Source organism: Nipponia nippon, unplaced genomic scaffold (genome assembly GCF_047370975.1).
Source record: "Nipponia nippon isolate SJK-2023a ecotype South Korea unplaced genomic scaffold, ASM4737097v1 scaffold_4, whole genome shotgun sequence".
Lineage (NCBI taxonomy): Eukaryota > Metazoa > Chordata > Aves > Pelecaniformes > Threskiornithidae > Nipponia > Nipponia nippon.
In genome coordinates this window covers 58,559,550-58,573,411 of record NW_028262358.1, presented here as the reverse complement: position 1 = coordinate 58,573,411, position 13,862 = coordinate 58,559,550, and the positions used below count along the sequence as shown (strand labels likewise).

The following is a 13,862-nucleotide window of genomic DNA, read 5'->3' as shown; positions in this document are numbered from 1 at the left end:
CTAAGTCCGTGTTACCTTACTGAAAAACCTCCTGACATCCCCGTCACAAAGGCAAAAGCTCAAAACCACAAGCGAGCAAAATGAGATCCACGGAGTTGTACAACGGAGATCGCATCGTCTTTAGCAATGAGCTGTGGCCTGCAAAGCCTGTGTGTCCCAGCACACAGTGCTCCACACGGCACCTCCGCAGTACCAAGAGTTGAGACGGCTGCACTAGATCTGCCGCATTTTACAAAACCCAGCAAATAAACACCGTGCTTTCTGTAAAGTTTGTATGTTATGGTCTTCATGTAAACCTGTGTAAAAGCAGATTTTGTTTGCATAATACAGGAAAAAGCATATTTCCAACTAATCAAAAAGACCCCAATCATATAATCCACTCGGCTTTCAGTCATAAAGACAGGAAAACTGATTTTCACAATTATTCACAAAAGCTGTTACGTTTAAAGTAAGTGGTTCTTTTCAAAGTGAGATGCAACACAGTAATGTTATTAAATCACTTAATACCTGTGTTGCTTTTATGCTTTGGTACGTATTAAAGCAATGGAATACAGCTTTGCGAGATGTGATGATACTGAATTTTCCATCTTTCTTCTCCAGTTGTGTGTGTGCGCTCGTGCTCGCTCTTCTCCCCCCTCCCCCCGAGGGTACTTGCACAGTTACAGTGCTTCAGTAAGTAAAGTCTGAAGAAAATGTCTTTTTTTTTTTTTTTTTTTTACTCCTCTGCTTTCACACAAGCATCTAGAAGAGTAAAACGAGGAGGGAAGGTTCTGCTAATGATCCCATTTGCTTCAAGGCATCAACATCTCAATTTTCATTTCACACACACTCCCCAGCTGGTGCATGTAAGTGACCAGTACACAGCACCCAGTGAGACAGCCCATTAATGAGAGGAAGAAAACAAAGAGAGAAGAGGTTAAGGGAAGACTGCAACTCATTCATACTCACTTTTCACCAGCATTTGTTAGAAAATATATTCCCATAAGGAGGGATATATTAAAAGTTATATGCTTAATCACAAACAGAAGACGACAAAATATTTATTTTTCATGCAAAATGACAGGCTATTGGATAGCTCTGTTTGTCTTTGGAATTAATAGTATAACCATGGTATCTGAGCTGTAAATATATGCAATTAATACATGAAAACTTGCTGGCAGTAACTCTCTTCTGAATTTTGTAAGTACTCTTCCCAGAGTCCCAAGGAACAACATTGCCCTAATAGCTTAATGTTCTGACAATCTCTATGCCTGAAAACCTGCCCTATTCTACACTTTTTGTTGTACAGCAATAATTAAATCAATTCTTTAGGGCTAAACGGTACTCGTATTTACTTTGACTTCTACCTGCAGCTGCTACAGACTGACTTCTATGGAACCAGTCACGGTAACGCACGTTGTTTGCTGGGCTGAGGGCTCAGGAGAGCGGCTCCGTTCTAAACTTCCCTTCTGTCTATCCTACGCCAAGGGACCAACGTAAATCAGTGTCTTGCCATGCCTTGGCTTCTAGAGCCTCCATGCTCCAAAAATCACAAGGCGGGGGTGGGGGTGGGGGGGGTGGGGGGAGCCTATTTGTCCTTTATCAGACTGTTTTTTGGAAGACTTAATTCCTTACTCCAGTCACTTAAAAAAAAAAAAACGCAACAGAAAAAAAATTCTCACGGTGGTATCTCCCACACAACAGCCCCCAAATAAGTCAACTCAACAGTTGCACTGCATCAGCAAATAGGGAAGAAAATGAAAAGAGAACAGGGAGACAGGCTTGTAAGACACATACTGCAAGTAGAAAGTCAGCTCCTAAGTGGCATGTTAGCCTTGGGGCCTTCTCCAGGCCCTGGGAAAACAGAGCAATTAACAGATAACCAAGCTGAATGTTTTGTTTGCTTGTTTGGGGTTTGGATTTTTTGTTGGGTTAGGGTATTTTTGTTGTTGTTTATTTTTTAATGCTCAAGAACAGAGATTATTCATAATTTGCAGATTTCCTAAAAAGCCAAAGCAGCCAGATAATCTAACATTGGTATTTGTACTTGTTCAGCAGCAGCAGCAGCAATAATAAAATACTGGAAAAGAAAAGACAGTAGGGAAAGGAATACGATGTTTCCTTTCTTCCCCAGCATTTGGAAAATGGCCTATAGGGAAACACCACTGATTATTTTTCATAGAAAAAAACAACAGAAACCGTGCTTAGTCCCCCACCACTGAGGATTAGCTGCTCAGAGAAAAGATTTTTCATTTTCACACATGCACACGCTTATACACACGGTTGGTTTAGATAAATTTGCACAAGCTGTTTTAACTAAACTGATGGGAAGCTTGGCTGCATCTGAAATACATGGTTATTCTCATGGACAAGAGGGTGGGTACTGCATGCATGTTGTTCAGAATTAGACAGCAATTTAGGACTTCAAATTGATCTGGGAAGAGCAACCATGCTTTTATTCAGCCACTTACTATGAAGCAACCAATACTGTGACCATGGTAATAAACTCGGATGCAAGTGTGTGTGCAGGTGGAAGAAGAAAGAGGACATACTTTGATTCTTTTACCTTTTTAGATTCTAATAAACAGAAACAACTTCAATTTGGGCATGGGTACAGCCATTTAACTGTCTGCTTTGGTTCACATGAAAGCATAATTCACCGTCTCTCTCTTCTTTCCCTCCTCCTCCCCCCCCCCCCATTTGTTCCCTCTTTCCATGCCTCCCTTGTAGTCAGATTTGACAAAATCTGAATATTTTATTATAACATCTTTCAGAAGTTACATAAGAAATACGTCTGAAAAACCTCCATGGCTATGGAACCAGAGCTCAGGGGGAGATCACTCACTGTGGCTCACTCTGTTTCAAGGTCCAATTTTTCATTACTAACTACAGTTATGTCTCTGCAAGAATACATTTAAAAGAAAAAGAGAAAAAAATCCTTTCTAGCTCAGCAAGTGCCTTTTGTATTGTTTGCCAGATTTAAGCCTAGCTCAAAAAATCTCCAACGATGGGTTCAGGATAAAGAGTCCACTCATCCTCCACTGGTAGAAAAAGTCCAGTGGCATCAAATTGTGGGAGAGAAAGGAGTAATATCCTTGGAAAGTCAAGTACAAGTCTGATGAATTCTTTGCGACACTACTAAACTGCATTTCTAAAGAGACTTTTGCAGACTCATACTTACTGTAAGTCACATATGCTCTGTATTAAATGTAACAAAATAAGCTTTAATCTTTGAGATAGTCAGATGTTGTAGTATGTGAAAATGTAATCTTCTGTAAGAATCTTTTTGCTATTATACACATTTTGAACTCACACTAGCCTTCCCCTCTTCACTGTTCGGTATGTACATTTTGCTTAAAAGTATTCTTGTTTGCATATGGTATTCCCAAGGAAGATTAATAGCTGCCTAGAAAATACATAATTCAGCTGTCTTTTGCCATTCTGCAAATACTACCAACCGTAATTCAGTACACAATTCTGAATATCTTAAAACTAGTAGCATTCTCACACTTAAATGTTTTCCAGTAAAAAAAAAAAAAAAAAAAAAAAAAAAGACAAAACAGAGTTTTCTGACACTCCATATAATGGTCTGAAAGTTCATAAGTTCATGCAGTCTCTTATCAATTGTCAGTACATAAGAGGATTTTCAGAATAGTTCCTGTTTCTGCATATACCACTTTATTAGTTAATACTTCACAATTATATAAATGCAAAAAACCTAGGCTCAACATTACATTCTTACGCAAGTTTTCTACAGATGAAGAAACCAAGATACCAAGACCTTAAGTGAAATGTAACGTTACAGGAAAAATTAGTTGCAGCACCTAGAACTCTCTCGATGCTTAAAAGCAGAAAACCTTCATCCTTGACTCCGTAACAACGGCAACCGCTGCCTAACCCCAAAGTAAAGAGTTGAGCCTCTTCCTTCGACACAGGGTCCCTTCCTGGACGCACTGGAGAGCCTATTTGTCAACACACTGCTTGGAAGCAGCACGTGCATCGCTACTGCCGGGTGTACGGTTGTGGGAACCCCTCTCCTGGAGTCTAGCCGCACAGAGTAACTGCGTACAACGCGCAGGAGGAGGAAAGCGAACCATGCCTACCTGTCGTGGTGCGTTTTTGATTACATTTATTCATCAATAAATCAAACCGGGATGTGGAGGCAACCTCCTATCTTCTGTTCTAGTTTACTGTGGAACCTGTCATGACTACAAGTGGCCAGGACTTTGGTTTTACATCTCATCTGAACGACAGAGCCAGCAAAAGGTCTACTGTCCCCTGATACACTGCTGGGGCATTGATTCAGCACGGGTTTAGAGAGAAGAGTGTCACCTACTGAATCACTAATACCGCTTGCTAGAGCCGTTTTTCTTCTATGTGTCACATCTAATCAGCATAGCACAATTCTCACAGCTGCTAGGAAGGCTGATAACGTTTTCTTTCAAGGAACTAAAATTTAATTTTATTCAGGCAAGATACTAGCATTGCTGGAAAGAAAGGCTTTTACTGAGATTTGGAAGAGCATTAACAAAATGTTATAGGGCCATATGGCCTTTAGTATTCTGGCCAAGCTAAAGACCGTTTAGGGGTAGTTTGAGATATGGAGGGAGTTTCACCACAACGGAAAGATCTCTCTTTGTGAGAGCGCAGAGCCAATGAATGCAGAGATGGGTGACACACGCAGTGGCATATCCACACTGCTCACCAGATCACCTCTTTATTTTTTAAAGTAATACCCAGGATTTTTTTTTTTTAGATCGAATTTGCTATTCAAAACAACTTAACATGAATGTTCTTTTAGTATTAGCGATAAATCTGCACAGCCTCCATGCAGTGTGGAACACTGAATCCATGTGGCTAAAAAACTGGTTATGCAAGCAAGGCATATGCTTGAGGGGACGAAGGAAAATTGGCAAGATATAGCTTGCCAAGGCATGCCACACATTAGCTCTACTTTAGAACTGTTAGCAAATTTCAGGATTTGCAGTTCATTCTTCTCTACAGATACACAGAACAGGATGCGTCTTCTTTCAAGAATCATCATGAGATGCTCTCCCCTCCCCTATTTTGATCACATCCTCTCTTTGAAATTAATGGCCACCTTTCTCAGATGATGTTATCTCTGAGCTAAATAACACTACGTCCTTTATTATTTAAAATTAGGTATTATACAGAAGCAAACATTTTTTGTAAAGCAATTACTGCACATTTGTGCGGCATACAGCATTGTTCTTGGAAATGGCTTAAAACATTGTACGAACACATAAAAAAGATTACACACATAGGATACTGCCATGTTATTTTAAAGAATCCCTTTACCGTAAATTGCTTTTTTTTTGGAACCTATGTTCTGAATTGTTTCTAATTGTAATCCTGGGGATTGGAGGAGTGGGGGGTAGAATCAGACAGTACCAGGAATCTTAAGGAATCAATATCACCTACAGTGTATCTTAAGTAAATCTCTTACAATGACCAACTAAACAAAATATGTTCTGTGTTTATAACAGAAAAGAAACGAAAATGTTAGAAAAATGTTAGTTTCTTATTTACAAGTAGCAGAGGAAGTAGATATTAGGCATTGACCCAATCTATTAATGTTTATCACGGCATGGTGAAGTATAAAAACTTTTCTGGAAAAAGACGCTAGAGAAAACACAGAAGGGGAATAAAGGGAGGGAACTGTCTGGAAAATACACAGAAATTACAATAAAGTAAAAGATGAAGCATCAGATTACATCACCGAATATCAATGTTTACCTTCCAGTCTTTCTTACAACAATAAAATTTCCAGAAACTTTTAGAAAAAGTCTAGATTTTCAATACATATTCAAAAAGTTAAAATGAATATAAAATAATGGGTTGTTAAAAATCCTGTTCAATATATCCAGACTATTTTCCTCCTCCCCAAGGTTACAATTAGCTTTCTGCTAACCTCCATCAATGCAGTTAACATAATTACTGAGCAGCGTTATATTTAAGCTTCTGCTTTCACAGTGACCATATGTATTTAGTGTTGCACCTGGAACCCTGCAAGCAAAAGAGGAAAAACAAAACAAGCCCCCTAGTATTTTAAATTAAAACATTGCATTCAACCAAATTCCTGTCTCCCCAAGTTGCTTCTGTGTGGTGGTTTTTGTTGTGTTTTTTTGGTGTTTTTTTTTTTTTTTTTTTGAAGAGGTAAGTTAATTTCATTAATAGTAATGATGTAGATAATCTTTCTCATCCCACTCTCTTCCATTATCGTTCTTTTGAATATAGCCACACCAGTTACTGTGGAGCAGAGATTTTACCCCAAACTTTCTGCAGTTCCACTCACACTGTAACTCTGTAAACTTACCCTGCACTTTGCTTTATGGAGTATAACTTCCTTATGACCCCATTATTTTCTCCCCCAACATTTGTTCACCAGAGACAAAAAATGACTCCATTTAACATTTTTTGGGGACTGCAAAGCTATTACCCTTGCTAAACACTCAGCAAACATGTAATTTACCCGGGAGCATTAGACAAGAGTTCAAGCTCTTGCTTGGCATGCATTTAGTATCCCAAGTCCATGACATTTCAATGCAAAGCAGGCTTCCTGAGAAGTAAACTAATGCTAATCAATAGATCTGACTCAGTGAAAAGCCTTAGACTGATAAAAGAAGGCATCAAACATGAAGACAGATCATTACCTCGTCTAGCAGCTGTCTATCATTTCCAGCGTGGTGCAAAACTGTTTCTTAAAACATCACTTTAACTCAGTTCAAACTGAAACACCATTTCAAAAGCAAGCTCGGTGGGTTTAGTACCACTATTTTACGTAAATTGGTCAGATCCCATTTTACAATTGCCAGAAACCATTGTTATTAGCACTGCTCAAAATACTTCCACAAAGGCTGTTTTAAGTCTCCACAGAGAGGCATTTGGATATCCCCTTTAAAGTCAGGTACTTTAAAGGTTAAAAAAAAAAAAAAAAATCTGTAAAAAGGCAAAGAGTTTCTTGCTATATAAAAGGCTGTAGTCAAAACTGATCAAGTTTTCTCCCTTTGCTCTATGTAACAGGTGTTAACAGAGACAGCAGTTAACCCTTGAGCCCAAATTCATTCCTGATAGAAGTATTTGGTTCAATGAGCTTTCAGGAGCACAGATTAATTTGGCTCCCACTGTGAATACCAGCCTATCAGTGGAATATTTAAGATATTTAAAATTTTTATTAAGAAGCGAAAGGAGCTATATTAACATTTCAGAAGGAAGGGAAAAAAGGTTGCATGAAATCCTACCTCTTTTACAAAAGATTTCTTTATGTGCCAAAGTCATACTGAAAGCTGGAGGAGCACGGTATCAAGTAAGATTCATAGCTAGCTTTGAAAACAGTACCAATAAGTCTAACGATCACGTTGAACACCCAGCTTTCCCACCTTCAAAAGGTCTTTTGATAACCTCATTTGTTGTAACTTAAGCCTCTACGTCAGTTTACAAGCACCTTCATAGAAACAGCCAACCAAAACTGAAGTTTTGCAATGTAAAAATGATGTGTAGTTCTCATGAGTGAAAGTTTCATGTATATTTGCTTCAGATTGCAGTCAGCTTATTTCAATGAACCTTCCCTCTAAAAAAATACACAAATCTCAAGATCTGTCGTGACTGTTTAGAATATGAGCACTGGAGGTCACGGATGTTGAGGTATGTACTTCATGAAATACAGGCTGTGTTTTTACAAATGCTGATACAGTAAGGATATTCTATGTTCTACCAAGGTCAGATATTTTTAACACCCCTACGCACAGAGCCCTGCCTGTTAAAACATTGTATTAGATCACAAAAATAGGATCAAAAGTTAAGATGTCAAAACTGAGGTTGCCGATGTCAACTCAGATGTGGTCTTCTTTCCTTCTCACCTCCCATTTGTTCATGTCCTAGTCCTGCTACCTTTCCCATGTGAAGCTCTTGGTCTTACTCTCACGGCAGACCCAGAGGCTTCACTCTCCTCTCCTCTGAATTTCTGTCTCCACAGCCCCCAGTCTCTGCTCTCCCTGTGGTCCCCATCCCCGGGGACGCAGGCCCTGCGCTCCCCCTGCCCTCAGACAGTGTCACCCCTCCTCTTTCTCGGTGTCCAGCCTTCGCTGCCTTACCCTAGCACCAGCATCACTTCCAACACTTACCTCTGCTCACTCCTGCCCTACCACGATGCAGCTCCAGCCTCCCCATGGCTCCTCATCAGACCTCGGTTTCTTCCTCCTACTTCTGCCCCCTCCTGCAGCCAGTCATCCTCTCTTCTCGCCCCCACAACGCGTTTCTCTCCCTTCCTGCAGCTGCTAACGATCCCTCCGCGCCACATCCTCAGCTCGGGCCTGACGCTCACCTCTCCTTTCAGAGCAGCCCGCTTTCTCCATTGCCAGGCACAGCCCATTGCTGCCAGCACAGGCGAGAGCGCGATGCTGAAAGGCTCTTTGAGGAATTTAGCTACGATCCTGGTCCGAGCAGGCAGTGTTAGGAACTCGGGTCTGCCAGGTGTGGGCAACACGGGCAGATTTATGGACACGGTAAGCGAGCTACCCTGCATGCCAAGCGCAGCAGCAGTTCATTTTTAAGTTCCTACCAAAAACAATGGGGCTGCAAGGTCTGTTTAAAGACAAGGGGTTGTGGTGTGGGTTGTTTTTTTTTTTTCAGCATGTCTAAAACCATTTTTCTTTAAACCAATTTTTTAAAGAAGCTGAGCTGTTTTTCCTGAAATTTTCAACATTTTTAAGCAACTTAAAACAGGCTCTTACAGTAGGAAATGTCAGACACCCTGAATATTAGTGCTATCGCGCCTGCCCATAATAATTTCCAAATTCAATTTAGATTCTGTGGTATATCTTCACCTAAACAGATTTCCATAACCACCAACCAGTAACTCTTCTTTTAATTTAGGAGTGCTGTGTTAGATGAATTTGTTCCCAGACTCAGACTGTGAGGCTAGCATCCCAAGAGACACTCCCACCTCTTCCTGGGGATAAACAAGCCAGCCCTGGGAACATGAAACAAACAGCAAGAAACACTATTTAGCTTTTATAAATTTTAATAAACTAAAACACAGGATTGAAAGCTTGAGATTTTTTTATTTACTATTACCTAGAAGTGAAAATGGGGGGGAGGCGGACAGAGCATTTTTTGCATATACTTTAAATATAAATATATATTTTTGCCATTCAATACACTTCCTATCTACCTATCCTTTTTGGTTTGCTTTGTTTTTTTAAGCAGTGTGGCATTATGCAAAAATCTACCTTTTTTCTTTTTTACCTACAAGAGGAATATATCTATAGTAGGCTACATAATCCTAGCAGATATTTTTCATGGTTGTTCTTCAGTTTGTGAATCGGGCGATTAAAAGTAAGTCATGTCACTGCCATTGCCATTTTGATCACCACATGTGAGAAGTTCTTGTTCTACTTGGAAACTTGTTGTGGAGTCTGTCCTCAGAACTGCACATTGCTTTTTACTCCTTCCCTCATTTTTGTAATATGATAAACATAAATATATATATACACACACACTTCAGCTAAGTTAGCAATTTTTTACATTCCTAAATACTTAAGTTTATAAAGAATATTTGTAATTAGAAGGGCCATCATAGCTTATTTTATCATTGCATTGCTAATACTTAGTTCTAACGTATTGCTGTGTTACACAAATGTACATGTAAGGTACATATTGCTGGATGGGAGAGGACAAAGAGGAACATGAGGGTACATTGAATCAGTATCTCAGAGAAAGTGGAAGACAATAGACAGATTACCAAGAAATTCAATATATATTGTTGAGAATGGGTTAGTATCAGCTTTTGAAATCCAGGAATTGCTCTGCTTTATCACATAAATGAGAAATGAGGGGGCTGCAGATGATAAGCGCTCCTCTGACCTTCACCTTCCTGCATTAGGCAGAAAGGAAAACTGTGTAATACTATTAGTAAGAATGCAACAAATCTGAAGATCCCAAATTACTCCAGAGTATGCTAGGTCTCCAGTGACCCATAGCAGTTGGTTTTTTTTTTTCCTGGAATGAGCTATCTCCTCCCATCTTTTGCAGGCTCAAAAACCCAGAGAAGAGAAAGCTGCCACCTCAACATCAATACTCGAGCTGTGTTTTTCTTTCTTCATTCCCCCAGCTATCACTCCGTATTCACTCCACATGGTGGAGGAGTCTCATCTCTTTGAACTTGTCTCCACTATTTTCAAAAGAGATGGGGGGCAGCGGAAAAAAAGAAGAGAGGGAGGGAAGAAAAGAGAGAAAGAAAGAGACAGAGAGGACACATCAAGGTGAGTTAGATTTCCACATCATTTATCCTACAAGAAAGCACACGCTTTAATCTACCCCGAGCCAGACACAGGCATTGTTAGGGCTGCATTTTGCCTACAAAGCTAAAGAAGCAGCGAGTGTAGTATTATGCTGCTGTGTCAGTCTAGTTCGACCAGTTTCACAACTTCGCTAGAAAAGGAAGTGTGACATTTTCATTTAGAAGAACACGAGTGAAGCTTAAAAACATGGCTAGGCATGTTGGAGTAAATGGGACAGTGTGTTTCTGAACAAGAGAGAACCTTGTTTTAAAATCAACTGAACATTTTAACAACCCATGACAGATTTGCCTGAACTTAAAATCTGAATGCAGAAAAACTTCACTGAAGATAATGGGAAACAAAGGAGAGAGATTTCAGGAGGAAAAGAAAGGTTATATATTGCAACTCCAGTTCTTTGATATCCACAGCTCACAGGTACACTCCCACGGCAGGTACAGATACACCCCGTCACTCAGGAGGAGAGGCCCTGTACCAGTACCTGTCTGGCGTACCAGTGTGGTCCTCCCTCACCAGAGCGTGCTCCGTGCCACGCGACTTTTTAATCCGACTGCACTATCCTAAAGACAGGAGTTTCAAAAGGACTTTCAGGCGGGAGAGGGAAGGGAGGAGAAGAGGAATGCAAAATGTGAATGTTCACGTGGGCTCTGTGTTGTAAAGAACATCAGTTACCAGTAAGTAATATCTGTTTTCAAACCTGTGTTACATTCATGAAGGGCAAACGCAGAGAGGTCCAGGAATAAGCCCCATTCACACTCACAAACCTGGTAGTGGGCCCCGAATCTTTTAGGTAAGGAACTGCTGCAGGACCTTCGTCCCGGAGTGCCCGGGCTGGCACCCTGCAGGAGCTCAGCTCCACGAGGTTTTGGAGAGAGTTGCAGGTGGGTCCTTCGAGGACATCAGGAACGGTGGTATTCCTCAGTGAGGCCAGAGCAGTAGCTTGAGCAGACTCTGATGACAGAAGGGAACTCCACCCCGCCAGTCTTATAAGAGACTTTAATGCATCTAATTATCCAGTTGAAGAGTCTCTGCATGGATATGCTCTTTGTCCTTTCATTATTTGCTACAAATATCCTTAGAGACTGGTCTGCTTCATCACTATAGGAAGAACGAACCCTTTGACGCTAAGGATGCAAAGAGAGGCCTTTGCACTGGAAGCAAGTGGTTTGGCTAAAAACATGCAGGTTGACATCTGGGTTTAAGAGGAATTAAAAAAACACCTTGCAGAGAGGCTCCAAATGGAGCACAGGAGCACCCTGTCCAGCCAGAGCACTGTCTGGGACAGATCAGCGATAAGGGCCTGGATTTCTTCCACCCTCCTGGAAAAGGCGATTGCAAAAGGAACGTCACCTTCACAGTAAGGTGAAAGAAGAAACAGATTCTTGTGGATTGAAGGGCGGGCCAAAGAGAACTGAAAGAGAGTACCTGGGGGCGGGTTCATCCATCACCACACAAACAAGATCATTTTTAAAATGAGCTAGAAATGCCTGTCCCTTTCACATGATCCTGTCATCATGGGCAGGGATAAGAAAATTCTGCTCCTCAGCCCTGTGTGCTCACAGCCAAAATGTGCCCCCTCGTTAAAAATGAAGTATCTGTCACAACAAATCTCAGCCAGACAAAGAGGAAGGGTTTCCAGGGCTGTCCATCCCTGAAGAACAGACTTGCTTGCTGCAACGTGAACCAGTTGTCCATACACTGAGATGTCTCCACACACCAAGGGAGCCAACCATTCCTCACAAATCAGGAAATAGTCTAAACGGAGGATTTTAGGTTTCATGTCCGCTTATGAAGCTACATGGTTTAGAAGGGCTGCATGGAACCATATCAATTGAAAAAAGAAAAAAAAAAAAAGAAGTCAAAAAAGTCAGGACAAGACAAACACCACATGGTCTAAAACCTAGAGCTGCTGCACAAAGACCTTTGAGCCACTGAATCCAGATTCTCTACAATGATCTTTAAAGCCTAGATGGAGCTAACCTGTTGCTTTTTGGCATTTGTCTTTATACCTGCAGCTCTTAAGGCATAAAATGCCGCTACAGAAAGGCTGTAAGAGTCTTTCATCAAGCAGTTGTTTGGATAAAGTGAAGAAGATAGTGAGTTCCCCTGAGGTAGGAACAGCTTTGTTATGGTGCTCACTGTAGCAGACAAGGAGACAATCTGGAATTAGAAATGGTCTTGCCCACCCTAAGACAAAGAAAGCATCTGTGGGATGTTCTCATAGCTGTAGGAAACCAGAAACCTCAAGATCAAAAGACATGAACCAGTCTTTTACCTCAAAAGCCAAGAATCGGAGCAGCCAGGGTCACTATCCTGAACTTGAACTTGTGAATTACGGTGCCTAGTTTTTCTAAATACAGAATAAATTTAAATCTGCTATTCCTCTTCAGTTCCACAAAATACCTGGTTTAGGTATCTCACACACTTTGTAGTGTATGGAAATTATCTGTAGGGCAACCTAGCATCACAAAAGTATTTACTATTTATGTGAAGTAACTCTAATGAAATAATCAAACGGGTAAAAAAAAAGTTTGTATACGTATAGCGTAACTTCTGATAACAGTGTGCTGGACCCATAAGCCTGACATTGCACGTGCTCCTCGAAAAACTCGGTCTCCAGTGATAAAATTGGTGTGCACTTACTACGCAGTATCACTTCAGGGAAAGAGAGAAGATTATATATAAAAATGTATTTATTCACATCACTTCCCAAGGTATAATAAATTTTAACAGTTTGGAAATCAGATGCTATAGATAACATAATAACCAAGGACAGCAAAAAGCATGCCAGAAGTTGACCAGTTCTGAAATACTGGATGTTGTGTTATGAATGGTTTCCAAAACTATTACTGTACAGAGAGCTACTCCTCACCTGCAGAAAAATTAGACTGCTACAGTTCATGTAAGTCATTAGTTATAGATGAAGCATGCCTATAAAAAAAGTTACAGTAAACTACCCACATTAAAATGATCAGAAGATAAACATGACAGGAAAGACAACTAAATAAGAGAAAGGGCAACCTGGCATAAGCAGAAATGGGTAAAAAACTCACAGGAACAACTGCGCTTAAGCTGGAAGTGAGAAAAGGTTCCTAAGTAATGGCACGACCTTCCAGTCAGGGAACCAAATGCAAGAAGGTCCCTGTTGGGAGCAAAATAATGCAATGTGCTATGCGCAGCACCAAGTAACAGATCTTGTATGATCTTCCGTGATTACAGCTTAAAGGTTCCTCATCTATCCCACGGGCAGAGCTATTCCATCATCAAGGAGTGTGCCTATGTGTGCTGCTGACCTTGTCATAATATTTATTTAAGACTAAATGTACAAGCATTAGCAAATTAACTGTGTTTCCTTGGTTTCCTTCTCCTTTTCTCTCTTCTTTTTCTCTTTTTGTTAGGGGTGGGAGGGCAGGTGGAAGGGTAAGAAGGCAGCAGAGAAAAAGGCATGGGGACAGACAAGCTAAGAATATATTTTAAGCAAACCTAAAAACATACAACCTGAATTACAGGTATTATTTCCAGAACAGATTATGGCTGCCTATACTTCTACAGACAATATATATA

At 40.5% G+C, this 13,862-nt stretch overlaps 1 protein-coding gene across 10 annotated transcripts in view; it reads right to left on the bottom strand.

Annotated features, from left to right (window-relative positions):
* ARID1B (AT-rich interaction domain 1B) overlaps window positions 1–13,862 on the bottom strand; it is a 334,462-nt gene that overhangs the window by 173,006 nt on the left and 147,594 nt on the right. The window lies entirely within an intron of this gene.